Below are 9,032 nucleotides of genomic sequence, written 5' to 3'. Positions count from 1 at the left end.
ACGCGCTATTATAACCCGCATCATTTGTACAACCACAGCTGGACGTTTCCACACCCACCACTTCCAAATGGAAGCAACCAGTCCAATTTTATTTGTATCTTCAGTACAAATTTATAAAATTAGATCTCTTTCAATTTCTAGTTTCAAAAAGGAGGGTAGAAAAAAAAAACAAATAATAATAATGCAACTATTTTGCCAAGTATCTACATCTCATAAGACAAAAGATTGATTTGGTGTAAGTTTGAATATTGCTAAAACTATGTAACCGTTAGAAGATTACCAAGATCTTTCATATAGATACGACCCTCCAGAGGAGCCATCCCGAAGAGCCGAGAGATGGCATCCTCTTCAATCTTAATCCGCTTCTCTTTTCCTTTGTCCTTGGCTACTGGGGATTGACGTTCAGGTCGTGTCTTCCATTTTCTGAGTTGCATCTGATCTACCACCTTAGGCTTTTTTCTTTTTTATTTTTATTTTTTTGCTTGTAGTTTTGGTTGAGTCAATGGTTGTTAATATGATCAAACTTATATTATGTGGTTTAGTTAGTTCGTCTTACCTAATTTTATCCAAATACAGAGCGCACTACTTGAAGATGAACTTAAAAATTATATCCATGACATGCGTTTGCATAATGAAATTTCTGTGTTGAAGGGAATTAGTAGTCTTGCACAAAAGTTGGTGGAGACAAAGAGGGATAGGCAGTATCCCTCTTGCTAATAAAATCAACAAAAATTTTACCTATTGTGACTGCTTCTGTTGAAAGAGCTTTTCCGGAGATGATTATTGTGAATAATCCACATCGTAATAGGACAAGTGATGAATGATTAAATGATAGTTTGATTGTATACATTGAGAATGATGTATTTGATGTTATTGATAATGTTATTGTGATACAATGTTTTCAAAATATGAGAACACATCATGGGTAATCGTAAATGAAAGCATGATCGATTTTTTGGCCCCATCATTGTAAATTCCTGACCCTACCACTGCTAACAGTTTAGACCACTAAATTTGATGACTGTATCTTCGTTCCCGGCTAAAACTACTGGCATCTAAATGTTGGAACTTGTGAGGGACCATTATCCCACATCCCCCATAACCATGCACCAATCCTTCTACATAAGTGAGTTCCCTCACTTAATGTTTGAAAGGAATTGGTGTCGGTGAGCCTACAAACTTTTCGCTGGTCCATACTAAGAGCATTTTCATTTTCCACGGCAATCCAAAATAGCAGGCCAAAGTGAATGAAGATTCAAACTTGTTGGGATGCAGTAATACTCCCAAATAAGCCTACAAACCCAACTTTCTAGTATCTAATGATGAATAGCACAACCGCTGAACACGTGAAATTAGAGGACTTTCTTGTGATAGCAGCATACTTACAATGCTGCATTGTCCAATGACTACTACACAACGCTTGAACTTTAAAAAGACGCTGCCATGTTAAGGTGGCATGGATTTTCAACAGCCAATGCCATGTCCCTGTACTTCCCAAACAACTGGAACAAGAAGTCGTCACCCATATATGCTATAGCCTAAGACAACCCACCAGAATCATGTCAGAAAGGAAATATTAAAATGCTCATCAGCCATAAATAAAAAATGTAAGAATTACAAGTGCGTAACCATTTCATACAGTTGCATTGCCTCCTCTAAGTTTTCCTCTTTAAATAAAGCATTTCCATCCATCTTTCTTCTATCTGCTGCTCCAATCCTTTCCTCCACAGTCATGTCATTACGAGCTTTCCTCTATGAAAGGCAGAACCCATAAATATACATGTTACTATATTACCGAGCAAACCCCTGGAAAAGAGATTCTGAAACTTCAATTGGTAACTACTTGAGAAGACATTTGAAGGCAAGTGGGCAACTTACTTCTTTGGTTTCGTCAAATCCAATAACCTCAACTTCATATGATATATCTGTCAATGGTGGAACATTCGGAAAAGAAAAGCTCCCTTCTTTCCCATACCCTAACTCCCAGCCTACATGTAACAGAGCACGCTCTCCAGACTTCCTGCTGGACACCGCAATAGCCAAGCCAGTCATTTCTTTTTTCTCTGTTGCAGTAACAAAAATATACTACTAATAAGAAGTCCATTGCATTGATACCACTACATAATGCTTAAATGTATTGAATTTTGAATGTCTATATTTTGTATTATGTAAAACCAAGTACAAGGAAAGCTCATATAAATGAGCGGAAGAAAGGAAAAGAAACAGAAGCCGAAAAACAAGGAAAAGAAAAGCAGAAAGAAAGGAAAAGTAAAGGTGAGGACAAGCAGAAAACATGGAAAAGTAAAGGTGAGGACAATCAGAAAACATGGAAAAGTAAAGGTGATGACAGCCAATGTACCATACATACACCCATGCTGTGATGACAGCCAATGTACCATACATACACCCATGCTTTCTTCCAATAAAATGCTTATGGACCCAAATCATCTGGAATGATAAGTTATTACAGAGAATAAAAGCAATAAAGAAATCACAAACTAATTGCATGTTAAAGAAATCAACCCCATCTCATTAAAGGACCTACACAAATCTAGAATAAAGAATTCTAGAACATTCACTAAGGTTGGTTAGCTAGATTATCCAAGTTAAAGTAGTACTTTGTAGAAATGACTAGAATGTTGTTTCTTAAGTTGGTGGAAGAGTCTAGAAGAATGGTGAGGTTTCCACCAACATGCAAGATTAGTGTAAATAATTCTAGCTTAGGAAGTTAGTGGAATTATCTAGATATCTCTAGCATGGTGTGTCCATGCTTCTCCAAGGTTCCATCCATGCCTATAAAAGGAGAAGGCATCCACACCATCAACAAGCAAGCTTGTAAGCAAGCAAGCAAGTGAGAGTGAGAAGAAAGAGTAGTCTTGTAAGAGTGTGAGTGCTCTAGAGTTTGTCTCTAGAAAGTGAGTGAGTGTCATAGCTTCCCAAGAGTGTCCTTGATAGTTTGTGTTGTAATATTTTGTGTGTGTAATACAAGTAATTAGTTTACTTGTGTTGTCTCTCCAACACTTGTATTAGAGTTGTGTACTCTGAGTTTTTCCCCCAACAATTGGTATCAGAGCGGTACGATAAGGGACCGTCTCTATTGAAGCTTTTGAGAATCGTGAGAAGTTTAGTACTTCGCAAGATTATTCGTTAATCTTGTTTGGCTTATCGAAGCTCTGCCGACACGATGGGAGATCTTCAAGTTGTTGGAGCAATCAAGAAGTTGAACAACAAAAATTACAACACGTGGGCGACGTGTATGGAGTCTTACCTACAAGGCCTAGATCTTTGGGATGTCGTCGGCGGTAATGAAGTTACGCAGCCAGAACAAGACACCAGCGGCGCTTTGAGGAAGTGGAAGATCAAGGCAGGTAAGGCCATGTTTGCCTTAAAAACTACAGTTGAAGATGACATGTTGGAGCACATACGGAAGGCCAAGACACCAAAAGAAGCATGGGACACCTTCGCCACACTCTTTTCAAAGAGGAACGATACAAGACTGCAGCTTCTCGAGAACGAGTTGTTATCAGTGGCCCAAAGGGACATGACGATTGCGCAATATTTCCACAAGGTAAAGTCTATTTGCCGTGAAATTTTTGAATTAGATCCTAGTGCTGCCATTGTAGAATCCAGGATAAAAAAGAATAATTATCCATGGATTGAGACCCGAATATCGAGGCTTCGTTGCCGCTGTACAAGGATGGCCGACCCAACCATCACTTGTTGAGTTCGAGAATTTGCTTGCCGATCAAGAAGCTTTGGCAAAGCAAATGGGAGGGGTCTCGTTAAAAGGTGAGGAGGAAGCGCTCTACACCAAAAGTAAAGGCAACTTTAAGCAGCGTACTGGTGGTGGATCTAAAAGAAATGGTGACAAGGAAAAAAGTCATCAAGAAGGAGGGAGTTCTCGGCCAGGGGGAGCTCTGAAGTATCATGGCAACCGTGGCCAGTCCCAGAATAATAAAAGATTTGAGGGCAAGTGTTACAATTGTGGAAAGAATGGCCATATGGCGAATGATTGCTGGTTCAAAAAGCCTGTAGAAAGTAATGTTGCCAACTCAGAAAAGAAAAGTGAAGATGATCAGAATGCCATGGCATATCTAGCTATGGATGAAGAATGGGATGCTGAAGCATCTTCTTGGTGGTGCTCAGAAAATGAAGTGTTGCCTGACTCAAGAGAGATTGAAGATATGTTGTAGGAGGAAATGGGAGACCAAGTTGCCCAAACCCAATCAAGTCTAGATGAGCCTAAAGATTTGCTTGCTGGAGACGAAGTCGAGCAAGAAGTACCTAAGAGTCCTTGGCAAACAGGTGTGTACCAACAACCACAAGAAGTTAGACCTAGTGCAGTGGAAGTATCAACTCCACAAGCACAACTAAGAAGGTCAACAAGAGTGCGAAAGCCAAATCCTAAATATGCCAATGCTGCCATAACTGATGGAGCACCAAAAGAACCTGAGGCGTTTGAAGAAGCATCACAGAATTCTGAATGGTGTAAAGCTAAGAGAAGAGGTCGATGTGTTAAAGAAATATCAAATTTGGGATCCAGTGGCAAGGCTAAGAAATGTGAAACCTATCTCATACAAATGGGTGTTCAAGATGAAGCGTTGTCAACCCAGCGTAGAGAGAAGAATAAGATGGTGTTGAGGGGGAGTGTTAAAGAAATCAACCCCATCTCATTAAAGGACCTACACAAATCTAGAATAAAGAACTCTAGAACATTCACTAAGGTTGGTTAGCTAAATTATCCAAGTTAAAGTAGTACTTCGTAGAAATGACTAGAATGTTGTTTCTTAAGTTGGTGGAAGAGTCTAGAAGAATGGTGAGGTTTCCACCAACATGCAAGATTAGTGTAGATAATTCTAGCTTAGGAAGTTAGTGGAATTATCTAGATATCTCTAGCATGGTGTGTCCATACTTCTCCAAGGTTCCATCCATGCCTATAAAAGGAGAAGGCATCCACACCATCAACAAGCAAGCTTGTAAGCAAGCAAGCAAGTGAGAGTGAGAAGAAAGAGTAGTCTTGTAAGAGTGTGAGTGCTCTAGAGTTTGTCTCTAGAAAGTGAGTGAGCGTCATAGCTTCTTAAGAGTGTCCTTTGAGAGTGTTGTAATATTTTGTTTGTGTTGTAATATTTTGTTTGTGTAATACAAGTAATTTGTTTACTTGTATTGTCTCTCCAACACTTGTGTTAGAGTTGTGTACTCTAAATTTTTCCCCAACATTGCAGACTGAACAAGGAACATGCCATAACTTGTTTGCATATACTTTGCATATAAATATAAAAAGTAACAGACTACTCGGCAAGGCTAATACCTTTTCCTAAAATCATTTCAAGTAGTCGTTGTTTATTCCATGTGCCTTCAAACTTGTGTCCCGTGCTTTCAGTCCATGCCCTGTAGTGCACTATCACGCATATGCCAACCACTCAATGATTGAAAGAACCAGAGTAAAAATTCACTGCAAGACCTTTCTACATTTATCTTCTTAGGCATCCCTTTTATAAATTTTAATGCATGCCTTTTATAAATTTTAATGCATGCACAATTAATTCTCCTATACGAATAGTACATCCACATCTCTGTGAACGTTGATGTTATGTTTGTTTGCTAGTCACAAGCTCATTCATGTCTTACTCCTATATTAACATATACATGCACACATAACAATTATTGGGTTTTGACCTAATGCACACAGCACATCACTACCAAAAAGGAAACCACTCCACGCTTACAGAAGCATTTTGAATACTTGGATGATTTTGACCAGGACCTTCCTTAACGATTTGCTTTGTGACTTTCTCGTGAAGGATTTCCGCCTTGGAATCAACTTTTGGAGGGCCATTAGCATCTTAAGAAGGTTCTCCATGAACGAGGGTAGCATCTTCAGTTACTGTTTCATTTTCACCATCTCGATCTACAAACAAGATGAAAAGATGAGCAGTAGTCTATATTGCGACAGCCCTTTCCAAGGCTCACATGGATTGTACTACCCTATAGGAATTATGGTGCCCCATAATATATGGGAACGACCCTATAGGAATTATAATTCACTCATGCACAGAGGGGAAAAACAATCTTCTTCTTTACCCTGCACATTATACAGGGACTACATAGCTGCCATCCCCACTTATACTACATGAGTTTTGGAACACAGGATTTCTGAGTTACTCAACATAAAAAAGCATGGAGGAATGATGAATCGGTGTACTGGAAGCAGTAGTCATAGTATCCAACTATTGCATTCCTTCTCGATACACATATTATTTCCAAAATTTTATCAATTCGTAAATAAAAACAGTAAGTTTCCGACTTGATAATGTCCTAATGATGAATTGTTCTTGAAGAAACCAAGTAGAAAGGGGTAAGAAAACATCTTCACGTGTTCATTCAGTCCAACTCGATCACTCGAAAACACACTTATGAGTTATTTGAAGCTAACAAGCTACTAAAAGTCGAAGATTTGTCATATATTTGCTTTTACGGAAACCGAGTGGTGGCCTTTACTGCTCAGCCTGCTCCAGATCCCAGAACCATCCTCCATTACTTCTAACTTGTATAATCCAATGAGCCTTTTCAAAATTCTGCAAATACCTCAATCAAAGACGCAAAATTTAATGCAAATGCATTCGAATTCCAAACCAAAAATTAGGAAGCGTTTCGTTTTCCTTGGAATTTTCTCAGGAAACAAACAGAACACAGAAAATAGAAAAAGGAAAAAGCAGGACTTACTTGTATGATGAGATACAGACGGGGAGAGACATCAACTTAATTAATTAATTATCTGTTGTGCCCAAAAGGCCTTCGCGCGTGCTCTTCCTACACTGTGCTTGTGACATCTATCTTTTTACTTAACATAGAAGATTGGCTGTTTCAAACCGGGCCTATTCATTATCCTAAAACCACTTCATGTATAATTGTATATTTTTTTAATAAAAATAGTATATATTTTTTTAATTTTATTAAAAGATAATTTTTTAAGAAGCTATTTCAAATTGTAAATTGTTTATGCATCTAAATAGATGAAATAAATAAATGTTGTGAGTATTAAGCAATATATTTATGATGACTGCTTATTCATTTGACACATTTCGACATAAATGGAGGCATCATATGCCCAATGGGGGCAGCTGTCCCCACTCAACTCTTTTTGTCATGAACAATGCTCTAACTAATATGCATACTTAGAAATAAAGTCTCGGTAAAAACACTCAACTCAAAATACTCTCCTGCGTTCCATACTTTTCTTACCCTCTCACCCTTCTGATCATGTAAAATTTTCATTAGCTAATAATTTACAATTTTACTATTCCAACACCAGTTATCCAACATCATGTTGTTTGACAATAAGTTGTCCCCACTAGAATAATATTCGATGTGTTATAAGGTAAGAAAGCTTATCTAAAGTAGTTTGTATGTGACGTAAAGTACTGTTAATTGTGATGTAGAGAAAATTCCTCATTCTCTTATATAAGGGACAAAAGAGAACGATGTCTTATCTCCAAATAGTTTTAGGGGAGGTTCGGGAAATTTCCTCCTAGGCCTATAAGTATGTGTGTATTCTATGTAGAACGCATACTTGAATGGAAATAAGTTATTTGTATAAACTTCTCTTATTGAGTAAATATCCTTGTTTGAGTCATCCTTAATTTGTAACGATCCTAATTAGGGTAAACCCTTTAGTTTCTCTAGGTTCAAGCACAACACGAGCCTGAGCACCATCTGAGAACTCAACAAGGGACATTTGTGAGTGGGGTGTGAACCCATGTTCTCCCAACAACAAAAATACCCAATTTCCTCATGCTCCAACTTCTTCATTTTTGAACCAGAGGAGAAAGCTAAGGCAGCAAGGATATTGCATATATCGACCTCAATCCTTTTGACAGATAGCACCTGATAAGGGTGAAGCTTGGATTTAGGGTGAAGAATTCCTACTCCTGTGGCCAGCAGCTGTGGTGGTAGAGAAGTAGGATGTACTGCAGGGTTTATGTTGGTGTAGCTGCAGAACCAAGAATTGATGGTGCACCTTGAAATGGTTCGCTTGGAACTTAAAACAGAGCGTTGACTTTATAGCTGTAGTTAAAGCATCTCCCAGATCCCATAGTCAAGGCGCCAAAAAATTGTCGTTTTATTGCAGCAATTGGGATAGCTGCATCTTTTTCTGCCAGCATAGTTTCAAAGATAACTCCCCCATTAGCACCAGCTTGGGCAATCTCAACTAGATAGGAATTTCCTTTCAAAGATGTTCTAACTGAAATCTTGATCGATTGAAGATGACAACAAACAACTAGACTTGAACCCAGACACTTATGCCTCGCTAATGCCCATATGATCATCATGTCTTCTTCTGTCATTATGAAAACCCAGCACACAGCTATCAAGAAGACCTCCCATATAATAACAAGAAAGCCATCAGACCACGGAGGAGCGTGCTGCATTTTTCGTCCATGAAGCATTTGATTACCAATTGTGTTTGTAAACAGGTACCCCAGAAAATATATAGTAGGAGATACAATAATTGTACTGCCAAGTATAAACTTTATAGCACAAGTGTAGCAATCGTAGACAACTAGACAAACTAATGTCATAGTATCAATCATATGTCTAGATAAAGTAAAAGTGGAACTAGACAAACAAATCATGGAACCTCTATCAGTAAATCTAGAAGTCTGTACTGCAGTTTGCTGCAGCCTGTCAATTTTATCAAAATTATGAAAATGGATTCCCCAGTCCTTAATGTCTAAATTAAAACCTAATGCGTTCAAAATCTTCATGTGCTGACAGATTTTCCCAAGCAGTATGTCAAAGAGCGATATATGAATAGAAATTGTTGTGTGTTGTATTTATCCAAAAAATTGCGGAGCACTAAAAACTGCTAGAATCAATTGGGGATTAGTGGATTGAATGTAGTTCTTTCCTCTTCTATTAAACCATAGGTCAAGTTTTAGCCCGAAATACCACAAAATCCAACTCCAATGGAGACTTGGGCCTGCCGAGCAGCCCAATTGTGGAGCCCAGCACCAATGCCTTTCTGGTTTCTT

At 38.4% G+C, this 9,032-nt stretch overlaps 1 protein-coding gene and 1 pseudogene across 4 annotated transcripts in view; one reads left to right on the top strand and one right to left on the bottom strand.

The window, feature by feature from the left end:
• Nucleotides 1-9,032, top strand: part of LOC137733938 (uncharacterized) — a 54,949-nt gene that overhangs the window by 38,652 nt on the left and 7,265 nt on the right. The gene's annotated exons all lie outside the window — the stretch shown is intronic.
• LOC137733498 (uncharacterized) lies at nt 846-8,429 on the bottom strand (annotated as a pseudogene). The gene is made up of 8 exons (XR_015964912.1): nt 8,047-8,429; nt 7,781-7,990; nt 6,476-6,575; nt 5,727-5,939; nt 5,309-5,398; nt 1,879-2,063; nt 1,630-1,752; nt 846-1,538 (listed from the first exon to the last, which is right to left on the bottom strand). The product of XR_015964912.1 is annotated as an uncharacterized LOC137733498 (transcript).

Source organism: Pyrus communis, chromosome 7, assembly GCF_041283825.1.
Source record: "Pyrus communis isolate YQ-2024b chromosome 7, ASM4128382v1, whole genome shotgun sequence".
Taxonomy (NCBI): Eukaryota; Viridiplantae; Streptophyta; class Magnoliopsida; order Rosales; family Rosaceae; genus Pyrus; species Pyrus communis.
Note: the sequence above shows the minus strand (reverse complement) of the source record. Positions and strands in the feature narration are given on the sequence as shown.